The sequence below is a fragment of the Psammomys obesus genome, unplaced genomic scaffold, assembly GCF_907164565.1.
Source record: "Psammomys obesus unplaced genomic scaffold, mPsaObe1.curated_primary_1811, whole genome shotgun sequence".
Classification (NCBI taxonomy): domain Eukaryota; kingdom Metazoa; phylum Chordata; class Mammalia; order Rodentia; family Muridae; genus Psammomys; species Psammomys obesus.
Window position 1 is genome coordinate 26,348,629 of NW_026596046.1, and position 14,396 is coordinate 26,363,024.

The 14,396-nt window shown below is 38.6% G+C and overlaps 1 protein-coding gene and 1 pseudogene across 1 annotated transcript in view; one reads left to right on the plus strand and one right to left on the minus strand.

The window, feature by feature from the left end:
• Nucleotides 1-14,396, plus strand: part of Dlg2 (discs large MAGUK scaffold protein 2) — a 1,446,492-nt gene that overhangs the window by 46,852 nt on the left and 1,385,244 nt on the right. The gene's annotated exons all lie outside the window — the stretch shown is intronic.
• LOC129688398 (sialomucin core protein 24-like) lies at nt 1,007-7,563 on the minus strand (annotated as a pseudogene).

The following is a 14,396-nucleotide window of genomic DNA, read 5'->3' on the forward strand; positions in this document are numbered from 1 at the left end:
CTTCCTTCTTGCCTCATGTAAAAGCTACTTTCTAGGATAGTGATATTTGGATACTTTGTATAAAGAGGGAAAGGTAATCAAATCAGCTTTATGTCTTTCAACAGCTCTAAGGAAAATGCTAGATGGTTTGATATAAGGAAGCTTTTTAACTTAAAGTTATTCTTTAGTTTCTATTTCTCAGCTCTGGAAAAAACAATGTTTTTAATTAACCATTAACAGTATGTTACCTAAAAGCAGGTTTACTGCTGCTCATGCCAACAGTTACATTCTCAGACCAAGCTTCGCCTCCCACAGCACAAACACATTTTCTGTTCTGTCTTAAGGCACTGTTCTGTTTTCGTAACATGGTGCTTTAGGAGTATGAACAAGACCTGTTACACATTAATGGTCTGCGTATCCTTTCCTTTCTTTAAATCTGGAATGGGATTCCCTGTGTGGCATCTTACTTCTAATGTATGAAATACAACTTATCAAAGAAGATTTTACTCTAAGGACAGTTTAGCGCTAAGCAAATATAACCTACTTTGAAGGAACAGCCTTCAGTCTACATGACTGGTGCCCATTTGGCACTCTTCTAATCCTGGCCACTAAGTTACATCTGGAGTTAGGATGAGAATAACAGATCTTAGGTTTACAAATGACTACATCTAAACTACATCCAGAGTCAGAGGCTGCCTGCACAGGATACCACTTCCATAACTTACAGAAAGTTACATTTGGCATGTCAAAGGAAAAAAAAAACAAACATAATCCCGCAGCAGCCATTTTAAACAAAGACGACAGCCACACGGATTCATGCAGAATATTTTAAATATTCCTGTTGAGCAAAATGGTTTAACTGGCTTTTCCTCAAGGATGATGCTCCAAAATATCCTGTACGGCATCCTTTGGAAATGTAAAGATCCTGGAACAGCGTCTTCCACGTGGGACTTCTTGAAAGATAACATTTTGGTTTTAGTGAATTACTCAAGTTAACTGCCAGGCCGCATTGATTTGGTGGGTCTGTTTACAGAGTGCAGTAATTTCGTTCTTCAGATTTGCAGAATCTAGAGAGAAAGAAAATTGCAACCTGCACACCCAAGACAAGGACAATTCCTCCAGTGAAGCTGGCTGCATCAAAGGTAGACTTCCGCTCCGGCTGTGAGGTGGGAGTCAGAGTGGTATTTGTCACCTGCTGAGGTGACAACTGAGGGAGTAGGCGTGGGAGAAGAAGGCCGAGTTGTGGGTCTAGCTGTGGAATTGGTTGGCCCTGGAGTGGCAGTAGGCACTGCAGAACAGGAGTCGGTGTCTTTCACCCAGCTACAATGAATCACTACTTTACTTGAACAATAGGTCCTATTTTCTTCTTGGCATTCTACCCAAAAGCAGGTAGCATTGGTAATGGTGGCATTAACCCAGGAAACACAGTTGGTGTGGCTCTCACAGGTTTCTGGCCTGGTGGTGGGCGTGAGCTGGGTGGTCAAGGTGGGCGGCACGGTCACGTTGGGAGGGGTGCTGCTGTTCAGAGCACGGGGAGGCAGGTGGAGGCCCAGAGCAGTCCACGGGAGATGCCCACCGTCATGTCCTCTCTCCAGGCCTGTGGTTGCATATTTTTAAGAGGCTCTGTTCAGGCCTCTCTGGTCAACTCTGTATCAGTAATGGCACTGCCTGCCATGGCAGTGATTGAGTGATTGACACTTTCTTTTCCACCCTCCTTTTATTTGGTCAACTGTCCTGGGAACTCTGTGTTGCATATAGATTATATTCATTTTTTTTGGGGGGGGGGGATTTAGGCTTGTGGTTCGATGTACTGTAACAGAACATAATATTAAGCAGCAAAAAGACCATTAATTTTTTGCCTTGACATTTGTTAATCTTGATATTCAACCCACAATATTATAATGGTTGCTTTTTAGTTAAAAAAAATAGTACTGGAAAAATAATTGTTTTGTTGTGTGTTGAAGGTCAAAAAAAAGAACTGCTTTTTGAAAAAAACAAAACAAAAAAAGATGTTATCAAAGCTGAACAATTTTCCCGAGTCCCTAAAAAATAAATTAGACTATTAGTGAGGAAACTTTTACAGTTTTCTTACTGTAAACAAAATCTGGATAAAGGATTTTGCAGGCAACAGGGATAGAATGCTCATGAAGATAATAGGCAAATATCTCAGCGGAACATGCTTTCTCACCTGTTAATGATTAGTATGCTTTTCGCTTGAGAAGAAAAGTCTGAAGTTTATTGGTAATGTTTTGCAAAACTTTATTTAAGGCATAGGAAAGTTGCCATAAGGCATTCCTAGTTTTTATTTTATTTTATTTTACATGCAATTAAAACATGGCCTTTTAAAAATTTGAAACCAGTTCCATGCAGGGATTGGTACCTCCATTTATGAAGTATTGTTCACAAAGACTTGTCCTGTGTAATTCTTAAAAGAGTGTAAGGCATGGGTGGCTTCGTTACTATTTTTCATGTATGGAGACAGATAATCCTAGAGGTTACACAGTACATTTTATCCTAGATGGTACTACCAAGAGAGAAATAACTCACATAACTACTGAGGCTAAAACATTTTATTCCAAGTGCTATGAATTCCCATTCAGAATGTTTTAACCTGGAAAGGTCAAGTTCATCATCTTTTATTACAGTGGCTTTACCTATAGTCCCTAGCAATTGAATTTTAACAGTCTTAAAATTGAAATGTCTTAGTTATTTTTTTTTCTCCCTCTTTGAATCTAGAACCTGGGGTATGCGAGGGTAATGCTCTAACACTGAGCTATAAACCCTTCTCCCTGCTCTCTTGTAATTGGATTTTTATTGTATGTGCATTTCAAGAATCTTGCTATAAAACGTTAGAGCATTGCATGTCGGTTATGCGGATGAGAATGTTCAAGGTACTGAGGAATTCGGCAAACCCCTAAGGTCTTTAGAGAGAGCTCTAGACACAGCAACATGTAGCAGACATAATCTTGGTGAAAGTAGATGCACTTTTAAAAGAATCCTTTTTTTCCTGTGTAAATATGGAATTTCCAGATTTAGGTGGAAACATAAAAATCACTGATAATTCTGTCATTAATAAAATATCTCTATATATTAGTGTCTTGTTTTCCACAATGTTTTGTGGAAAGGTGCCTCAGGAGATATTAAAATAGAGCTTCTTAGAAAATGTCAAGAGGTAAATGAGTAACAGAGCACACTCCTCACTGTAGAATTTCTTGGAGCACTTTGCATGTCAAGATGCGTGATGCTTCTCTGACAGGAGACAATGTGCAGCTTCACCTCTACATTTAGTCAAATGAAAGAGTTGAGGATGTGTAAAAGCCTTTACAATGCAGCAGGGCTGTGGTATGACAAATAATTTATATTAACACCAGCAAAAGAATAACATGCATGAATGGTGGAATAATAGCTTGTTTTCAGTTCCTTGTGTGAAGTAGTGAATGAAGTTCACAGCCTTCTGTAAACAGTTAGTAGGTTAAGACAAAACTGTGAAATATCTCCATTTTGGAGACTATGAGACAGATGCCAAAGGCCTTACTGTAGATCAGAGCAGTATGATTTCTTCCGACTGATACAACAGAAAGGTTAAAAAATGAGGTCAGGCTGGGAGGATGGCTTGGCAGCTAAGAGTACTGCCTGCTGTTCTAGAGGATCTACCTTCAGTTCCCAGCAGGCTCATACTTCCAGTAACTTCAGCTCTAGGACTCCAACACCCTCTTCTGACCTCTGCAGACACCTGAACACAGGTCACACACACACACACACACACACACACACACACACACACACACACATAAATAGAAAATAAAAGTACAAGATTCAACAATCACGACCATAGCATGCTTTAGTAAAGTATCGTGTCTTTGCTTGTCTCGGGAATATAATTATTTGCCTCTTCTGAAAGGTTTCTGCCCTGCCCTCAAGTTTGCTTTTTTATGCTTCAGTTTTTCTGAATGTGTTGCTTTCTGCATTGAAATATTCTAAAGTTATTGGAAGTTAATAAGGAGAACTGTATCATAATTGTCTGAGTTCTTCTATAGGAATCTCACCTAAAATACTTTTCCATGATAGGGAAAGGTACTGCTTTCAAATTAGAGTTAGTTTTGTTTTATATAGAAGGTCTTTTAGGGTTTCTATTGCTGCAACAACACACCATGACCAGAAAGAAAGCTGGGGAGAAAAGGATTTATTCAGCCTACATTTCCACATTGATGTCCATCACTGAAGGAAGTTAGGACTCAAGCAGATAAGAAACCTGGAGGCAAGAGCTGATGCAGAAGCCATGGAGGGGTGCTGCTTCCTGGCCTGCTTCCCATGGCTTGCTCAGCCTGCTTTCTTATAGAACCAAGGACCACCAGCCCAAGGATGGCAACATACACAGCAGGCTAGGCCCTCCTTCATCAATCGCTAAGTGAGAAAATGTGTTACAGCTTCACTAATGGAGGCTTTCCTTAACTGAGGCTATTTTCTCTCTGATGACTCTAGCTGTGTCAAGTTGACATGCAAAACCAGCCAGAACAGAAGGAATTAAGATACACTTTTAAAAACATTTCATTTTATATATTTATTGCACATGGCACTGTGTTATATAATGGAATTTTTGTAAGTTGGCTTTGGCCTGTTTAGAATTGAAGCTCTCAAGCTCAAGAAAACACGAAGTACTTTAGGGTTGCTGGAGATCCTAGGGTTCCAGGGTGGATGTTTGGCTCTTCTCTTTAAACCTTGAAAACAAGCAAAATTTCTGGTTTAGGCTTAGACTAAGCTTCTCACTCATCATTGCTTCATCTGAGGACATATTTTCCAGTGACATATTGGGTTCTTTCCTTGCCAAATGGAGATAATGATGTTGAAAATCCTGCTGAGAATAACAGCCATCTTTAGAGAAGTGGTCTTTTTCATCCAAGGTTCCCTGCCTTCTGGAGATATTATTTTTATTTTTGAGAGTCACTGTACTCTCTCTTTGCCTTTGACAAGCTGAGACTGTCCACAGCACATAAGCTTATGCCTTAGAAAGAGGCAGATGACTTTGCATTTTATTTTGTATTGAAAACCTCGATCTTTTGAAAATAGTTTGGTGTTCATTTCAATTCAGCTTAATTATTTCCAAGCAGGCTCCATAATAAGACATTAATCTGACATACAGTAAAAACCTTTAAAACATTTATTTTTCTTTTTCTTACTATTATCTTCTTCCAACCTCTTTTTATAAAGTAATAAAAGTATGATATTACAAAAAAAAATGAACATTTTGGAAAACAGAAGGAAAGTATTACTTGTAGTTTTAGTATGGTTTCAGCAAAGCTGTTTTCACTTTGCTTAATCCTATCTGGGGGTCTCTGAAGGGAGTTGATAAAAATCACTCCTCTTCTCTCTCTAAGCTTTGAATAATTTGAGAAAGAAAACAAAGGAGTTGCAGACGAAACCAAAACATTATCTTCATTACCGATGAAGGCCAGGCAAAAACACATAGATTGTTGTGAAAGCCGAAGGGGTCACTTAGGGAAACCCTAATAGTCAAACTCCATTCCCAGATCTCATGCAACTGGCAATAACCCAGTGGCCCCTCTGTCATGAAGATCTGGTTCTTTCATGGCTCTGGGGGCAGTGGCTACCTGCAGCCCACCGTTTCCAAGGAGAAAAGGTTTCAGGTGGGACAGGCTTGCTTGGTTTCCTTTTTGTCAAGCTGACAGTCAGTCATGTCTCCATACTTCCAAATCCTTAGCCCTTCACCCAGGGTAGAATGAATTAATAAGCAGAGAAAGGCCTGGAGTTATTAATTTGGATAATGCCACAGAACCAAAAAAAAAAATCTTGCAAGGTTAAGCTTCATTTACTTTAAAACAGAGAATGAAGCTCATAAACATCTTCATGGAAATTGGGCTCTCTGTGTTTAGATTATTTTTTAGAAGAGATTCTGAAAAAATGAGTTTCTTGAATACAGGTGATTTTTGCTCTTGGAAAATGACTTTCCTTTCTGCTTGGTTATACAAATTACTTTACTGTCAGATTCTTGGCTTATAGACAAGGGTTTGAATAGCAATTTTAAATTGCTGGTGAACTGGGATCCAGTTCTGGTTATATTGGAATTGTAATCACTCATCAACAGTTAATTAATTAGCAGTCTCTCGTAGTACCCTGGAGGCCACAGAAGAAGGTTAAGACAAGAACTCTGACCCAGGGGAGCTCAGCATTTAATCAGAAAAATAAATATAATACATATGAAGCTGTAGAGCCAATTATAATTGGGAAATTGCACCGTAGGTATAAGTTAACATGTAGCATACCATAAGAGGACACGGCAGCACAAGTGTATACATTAGGGAAATAAGTTGATCCTCTTAAATTCATAGGAAAGGTAAATTGCCCACATCTAGGCAGTTACTGTTGCAGTCTAGTGGAGAAAACATGGCTCTAATAAGCTGTTAAACTAGCTTGTAAGAAATCCACTCAAGATTATAGTCACACACTACATCTACTCTGAGAGCCTTTTGCACATAAAATGTAGTAAGGTTATATCTAATGAATCTGTGAGGAAGAAAGACTTGCTCACTTAAGCAATGGTTGTGGAGCAAAGAATCAGAATGAGTGTAAGGGTCCGCAGGGAAGAAACAGAGAACACTGAGGTCCTTTGAAACAGTTTTACTGTAGTTGCTATGCTCTCAGCCGAGTCCTGGCAACACCAACAGGGTAAGTCTGGCAACCATAAAATGGAGCCTCATTCAGGGTGGCCATGAGGAGGATGGAGCGAAGGGGTCCAGTGACCTGCCCAGTCCATTTTCAGCATCTTGAGACAAAGTTAGCCTTTCTTAGAGGGCAAGAGGTATGCACAGCTGAACTGTCCCTGTCCAGGTGTGGGTCTGCACATCATCACTGACTCCACCCAAATCCCTCAAAGAGCCCATAGCATATAGTCAGATCTAGAAGACAAGCTCCCACGGGTTCAAACCAGACTCTCAGCCTTTTCCTTATCACCGTGTGAAAGTTCTGGGAAGTTCTAATTCTTGAAGCCCATTGTTTCAGTAGACTCACAGACAAAGAGAGGGGCTCAACTGTCTCTTCAAGGTAGCTTCATTATTGTCAGAATAGCTCTGATAGCTCATTCCAGCATAACACTCTGAATCGTCAGTGTTTACTAAAATTATTTGAATGTATACTACTGCCCTACTGAACTACAAAGTTGAGATTACAGCATTGGATAATATTGAATGCAACTAGTTCACAAAGCAAGTGACCCATGGCTGGGGCGCGATGAAGGGTGGAGGAAAAGATGGGAGCACAGCATTTACTAGAACTGACTGCTCATGGTCACTTGATTTTTTTATTTTTATTTTTTATATTTTTATTAATTACAGTTCTTATTCACTTTGTTTTCCACCTGTAGCTCCCTCCCTCCTCCCTTCCCAATCCCACCCTCCCTCAGTTTTCTCCACCTATGCCCCTCTCATCAGGACTGGCTGCATTGTCTTCCTCTGTGGCCTGGTAAGGCTGCTCCACCCTTAGCGGGAGGTGATTAAAGAGCAGGCCAATCAGTTCATGTCATAGACAGTCCCTGTTCCCATTACTATGGAACCTACTCGCTCCTGGCATGGTCACGTTATATCAAATCACTATTTGACTTGCTATGAAAATGAAGTTTCCAAAATTAGGTTTAAAAGTTATATGAAAGGGTTTTGTTTAAAAACCACTTTTTTTTTTTTTCATTGGGAAGAAATCATGAAGATATTTATAAACTTCAGTGTTATATTAGGAGTGTGTGACCTGGAAACACACACTATAATATCATTTTACATGATATTATCATTATCATTATCATTATCATTATCATTCATTTTACTTTCAAGTGTTTTTTAATTGTTAGCTTGCTCTAATATGTTGGCAGTGATGGTTGCTTCCTTGAGAATTTTGTTTAACATACCCGCCGATTAAACTAGTGTGATGAAAATGGCTTAGTCAAGTTTCCTCACCTAGTATATTAGTCATCTAAATAAGTGAAAATTTAATGTACCTTTTCTTTTGCAGCTCCGTGTAAGAACTGCGAAGGAAAAGATAAGCACAATACAAAATCTTTCAGATCAATATTATGGTAGATATTAAATTCTTTGATCTAGTCATTCTGATTGGAACTCTCAGTTAGTTTATTTGTAGGACACTTTAATATGTGCTCTGTAGTTGTAGTTTACTTAAGTTTTCAGTGTGAAGGGATTATTAAATGAAGAACCCTCTCAGTGTAGAAATAGAAGCTATGCTCTGAGACTGACATTATGATGTGATGTCAGGTTTTTAAAAGGAAAAGATAGAGTATATGTGACAATAGAAAGGACAGTAGTAAATATAAAAAATAACTACATTTGTAACTTTCAGAAGGATCTTAATTGGTTATTTTTCATCTTTATTCGCTACAATAACTTTAATAAATAATTTTTATTTGAAGTCTATGCATTATAATTTACTTTGAGTCAATCTGGATGCTAAAACAGTATAATTGAAATAAAATATTTACATATAAACATAGAAAGCACAAAATAGATTTCTTGTAAGACTGTGGACAAATCCATTTATTTTTATTTGTTCCCTGTTTTGTTTTTTAAAAACAACAAGCATCATAGTTGTCATTTATAAGCATTTCTTATGTCAATCACTCCTTTCAAAATTACATGCTGGATTTTTTTTTTTTTTTTTTTGGCAGCTCCCCCTATATTAGACTAGGTCATTTGTCAGAGCAAAGCCCTACTTTTCAAGTTATTAGCTATGTGACCTTTGCAGATTGCTTAGCCCATTTAGTCTCATGCTCTACTAAAACAGAAAATTGAACTGTTATAAAGATTAAGTCAGATAATGTATGTCAAGCACTCAGCATAATGCTGTGTGCAGAGTACATCCTGAATAAATACTAACAATTTTAAAACAACAACATTTTATTTTTCCAAGGCTTCATCCTGTTTTCTTCCCAATCTATGCTTTTTTATAATTTTTATTTTTTTATATTAATCACAGGTTATTCACTTTGTATCCCAGCTGTAGCTCCCTCCCTCATTCCCTCCCAACCCTGCCCTCCCTTCCTGATCTCCTCCCTGTCCCTTTTCAAGTCCACTGATAGGGGAGGACCTCTTCCCCTTCCATCTGGCCCTAGCTTATCAGGTATTTTCAGGACTGGCTGCTTCTAGGAAATCTCATTCATGTTCATGAATTTAGTGTTGACTAAAATGATCCTAATAACCCTCACTCTATCTGTTTGAGATCTGTCAAATCAAATCAGATTCCAAGTTTAAGTATGTCTCTCTGTGTGTGAGTGTGTGTGTTTACATGTATATGCACATTCATCAATAGCTTCATACCATGTTTTTTGTTTTGTTTTGTTATTTGGAAGGTCTCTCACTGAGCCTGGAGATTGCTGATTGGCTAGAGGGCACAGCCAGCAAGTCCCAAGGATTCTTCGGAATCCCCTTTCCTAGGGCTGGGTTACAGGTGCCTGCCGCATGTCCAGCTCTTTGGTGGATGCTCATTTACCAGTTAGCTGTGGTGCATTAACATTTCACCTTTCGTCTCAACTGAGATTTTTTAATGTTATTATTATTATTATTATTATTATTATTATTATTATTATTATTTTCTTGCTCTGCTGGGGTTAACCAAAGCCCCCTGCAGGATAGACAAGAACTCTACCCTTCAGCTAATAGTGCTCACCTCCAACTGACTCTTTTTAAAATTATTTAAAATTTTCATACAAATTATTTTGATGATAGCTCTTCCCATCCCTCAAATCCTCCAAGATCCTTCCCACTCCCTGCCGACCCAATTTCATGTTCATTCTCTCTCAAAAACAAACCAAGCAACCACAAAGCCTCCCTAAATGAAAAACAAAACAAACTAAAAACTCAGTAAGACAAAAAATATTAAATCAAACCAAAACAAAAAGCACATAAAAACATGGAGTCCCTTGTGTTGGCCAATTCTTCAGGGCTCAAAGTGAGTTCTCAGTTTGGCCCACTCTTTTCTTTTACCCATACAGATCTGCTCTCTGTCATGATGTCAGTGTAAGTTCTGCCTCCATTTACTCAGATACTTCTGTGAGAAACGAAGAACCCAGCCCTTCTGTTCCCAGTCATCTGTATCCACCTTATCAATAGATGCTGCTGACTTTACATGTAAATATCCACTGAGCATCCAGTGATCTTTCTCTTTATTTCCCATCGTCCCCTGAGACCACGTATCTGTGAATCTGACTTCCATTTTCCAGTGTTGTACCCCTCTAATGCATTTTGCATGTGGAAGCCCAGAGCCATTTTTATTTTAAATAGAAAGCTGAGTATGTCACCTCTCTGTTTAATATTGTCTGATACCTTATTTAATCTTCACAACTCCCTAAAACTAATGTGCATTATTGATTTTTTTTAGATGAGTAAAATAAGGCTAAGGTTCAAAATGCCATGCTCAATCTGTTGCATAGGTGATAACAAAGTGAATAGGCTGAGGGAGCAGACACCATGAATCGTAACATCTGGCAGTAAAGAAACACTTATTTCCATCTTCCCATGCTAGTCCAGTAAAATCTAATCAGCTGCAGTATCTTTATGATGTATTATCACGACTAATACAACATTGCTTATGATTAAAGGTTGTTGAAACACTCCAAGTTTTACCTAAATATGTCTTTAATTTGTATAAGGATAATGTTAATTAGAAGTCATTAAGAAATACTGATTAAAAGAAAATAAAATTATTCTGGTGAAAGATAACTCAGTGCTTTCAAATGTGTGTGGCTTTCTCAGAGGACCTGAGTTTGGTTCCCAGCACCGATGTTGAGTAGTTCAGGACTGCCTGTAATTCCAGATCCAGGGAATTGGATGACCTCTTGACCTCTTCTGGCCTCCGTGGGCACTGTGCTTTCCCCCCAACCTCACATATACAAATGCAGACTTAAAAAATAAATTTACTGAGACTGACATTCAACCAAGGATCATGTATGGATATAACCTAGAACTCTGCTCAGATGTAGCCCATGGTAGCTCAGTAACCAATTGGTTTCCCATAATAAGGGGAACAAGGACTATTTCTAACAGGAACTCAATGGCTGGCTCTTTGACCTCCCCACTCCCCAAGGGAGGAGCAGTCCTGTTAGGCCACAGAGGAGGACTTTGCAGCCAGTCCTGAAGATACCTGATAAAACAGGATCAGATGAATGGGGAGGAGGTCTCCCCCCATCAGTGGACTTGGAAAGGGGCATGGTGGAGATGAGGGAGGGAGGGTGGGATTGGGAGGGAATGAGGGAGCAGGATACAGATGGTATACAGAGTTAATAAAATGTAACTGATAAGAAAAAAATAAAAGAAAAGAAAAAAATAAATTTACTTCAGTAGAGTAGAGCTGTACAGATTCAAAGATGGGATACATTTCATGAATCCCTTTCAAATGTGTGATCTGAAATTGGGAGACAATATTATAAAGTACTTAACCCAACCCAGCTCTGTGTATTACTCCTTGCAAATGGCAGGGCATTTAAAAAAATCTCTTCAGTTTCCTCTTCTATAAAATAGGGATAATGATGGTTAAATACATCATAGGACTAACTAGATTTTGGTCAGAGTTCTTAGTACTATAGTTAATCCTCTCAGGGGAGCTGAGAAGAAGAGCGGACAATGAAAAATATTGATTAATGTGTGAGACAACATACGTAGACTTTTAAGGATTGTTTGGGAATAAATGATTCTGTACTTTTGGAGAGACCATTATAGATTGGCTTCCAAATAGCAGTTGACAAGATTCATAATGTCTGTAACACAATAAGGTTGTGAATGTTCATAGGGTAAAGCCATTGTTAGTGAACGTTTTGTATAAATATTCAAGCAAAAAGTATAAGTAGGATGCTACACACATAATAGCATTTTCCTCCTAGGAAGACATCCACATAACTGGATCTTTTCGGTCACCTGATAATACACTGCTTTGTCAAGACCATTGTTGGAAATTTATTTTCGTGTTTTGAATAGGTAGCTTGTTTGAATCACATGCAGTCAGATATGACTTATGCTGTGACTTGTAAATAGAAGTTGGCATTACATGGTGTAGTTGGCATTGCAATGGGTATTGGCGCTGTGTTTGAGTGATGTATATTGGTTTTTATTGCTTCATTGTATTTTTTGGGGGGAAATACTGGCCTTCTTTTTATCTTTGGTTGATTTCAAAGGGAAAAGAAATCTCTCTGATTTTGAGGTTTTATCTACCCTAGTATAGAATCTAATATTTTTCCCCAAGTAAAACAGCCTGTTGAACAATCTGAGAAGCTACACATTAAATGAAATTTTAGAATAACAGAGATACATAATTACAGAGCACATTTAATACTTTTTACTTTTTATTATTCCGTTTCATATGCCTGTGTGTGTCCACAGGCATGTGCCATGATGCACTTATAAAGGAATGTCAGAAAACAACCAGAGGGAGTCAGTTTTCTCATTCCACTATGGGGGCTTTGAGGATTGATCTCTGAGGATGAGGCTGGGCAGCAGGGTCCCTTCCCTGCCAAGCCATCTCTTGCTGGCTCCTGAGCCATGTATGTTGTGAATTCCACATCCACAGTAAGGTTCGTGTCATGGAAACATAACTGAACCGCCTTTACCCTTCTCCACTGCCTCCCCAGATACTCTGTCTCCCAAAGAGGCAAGCTCAGAGAAGCTTAGCTTGAACTCTGTGAACTCAAAGTACAACCATGGCGAATTAGGCATCTGAGGAGTCATCTGATCAAATATAATGAATATCTGCCGGGTCCTGCTCTAAGGTCAATGAGATGCAACACATACCTTCAAGGAGCCTCTAATATATCATAGAGAGGTAGAGTATGGCAGACAGGAGGTCCACGTGTTTATACTTTTTTCTTTTACTTTTAAAAATTTAATTAATTAATTAAATTATTTCAATTTCTTCACTTTGTATCCCGGCTTTAGCCCCCTTCCTCACCTCTTCCCAGTCCATCCCACCCTTCCTGCCCCCCACCTATACCTCTTCCCTAGTCCACTGATAGGGGAGGTCCTCCTCCCCTTCCATCTGAACCTACCCTATCAGGTCTCACCAGGGCTGGCTGTATCGTTTTTCCTCTGTGGTCTGGCAAGGCTGCACCCCCCAGGGGTAGGTGAGCAAAGATCTGGCCACTGAGTTCATGTCAGAGAAAGTCCCTGCCCCACTTACTAGGGAACCCACTTGGAAACTGAGCAGCCTATGGGCTTCCTCTGAGCAGGGATTCTAGATCCTCTCCATGCCTGGTCCTTGGCTGGGGTCTCCGCAGGACCCCTGGACACAGGTTTTTTGTTTTTTGTTTTTTTTTTTGGCTCTGTTGGTCTTCTTATGGAGTTCCTGTCCTCTCCAGGTCTTTCTATCTCCCTCTTCTTCTATAAGGTTTCCTGCACTCTACTTTTTTCTACCTTTCAATATTTTCTCCTGTAACACCTGTTCCACAAGCTGATCAAACCACCACCACCATGGTTTATATTAAGTTGGCACTTGCTTTATTACAGGCATCATGCCTAAGGTTATATTGTGCTAAAGTTTATTCAACTTATAAATGGCTAGGAAAGAACTTAAGGGTGAGAGCTTGTTTATACTGATGAGCATATTGTCTCACTTTCGCATTGACCTAGTGAATTAAAATTATTTCTCCATTTCTTTTGTGCCAAAAAATTATCTAAACCAGACCAAAACAACCAAAAAACAAAAACTGTAGTTGCATCCCTAGAAACTGTGAGGTTTGTGGTCTAATGCTACCTCTGCAGGACTTGAGAATTAAAGGCAGACAGGTAGACTTTTGGCTGTGGTTATATACTGTATTAAATCTAAGGAGTTAAAAACAGCTAGTAGAGAGAGAGAAAGAAAAAAAAAAACTTGCTAAGGTCCTTTTTCTGGTGGAAAAAAAAAAAAAAAACAACCCTGAAATCTGTCAGCAAATTGGTAGTTAAGCAGAAATCCTGGCAACAAAAGACAAGTGTCTGGCTACTTTCTAGAAGATGAAATGGTAATTAAGTTGAGTTTTAAAAGAATTAGAAAAGGGGAAAAGATGTTATTTAAAATGCCATATTTTTATAATTTACAAGGATTTTTATAATTAATAAGTACTAAGTGTCAGTTCCGTATATTCCCAAATTGCTCTCACTGCAGAGGAGAAATCAAATGGAATTTAAAAAATTATACAATAAGAAAAGAAAAAAGTAAAAAAGAAGATTTGTTTTTTAATTTTATGAATACACCGAGCTCTGCTTTGGTATCTGTAATCTTATGTCAATTGTACTTTGCAATCTGCAGTTTAATTTCCATTTGTAGCCTTCATTCTACCTGGAACACTCTAGAAATAATGAACACATTCAAGAAATTTTTAATATAGTTCTTCAACTTATCATTTTCTTCACGCATTTTTACTTTGTAGAGACAGTCCT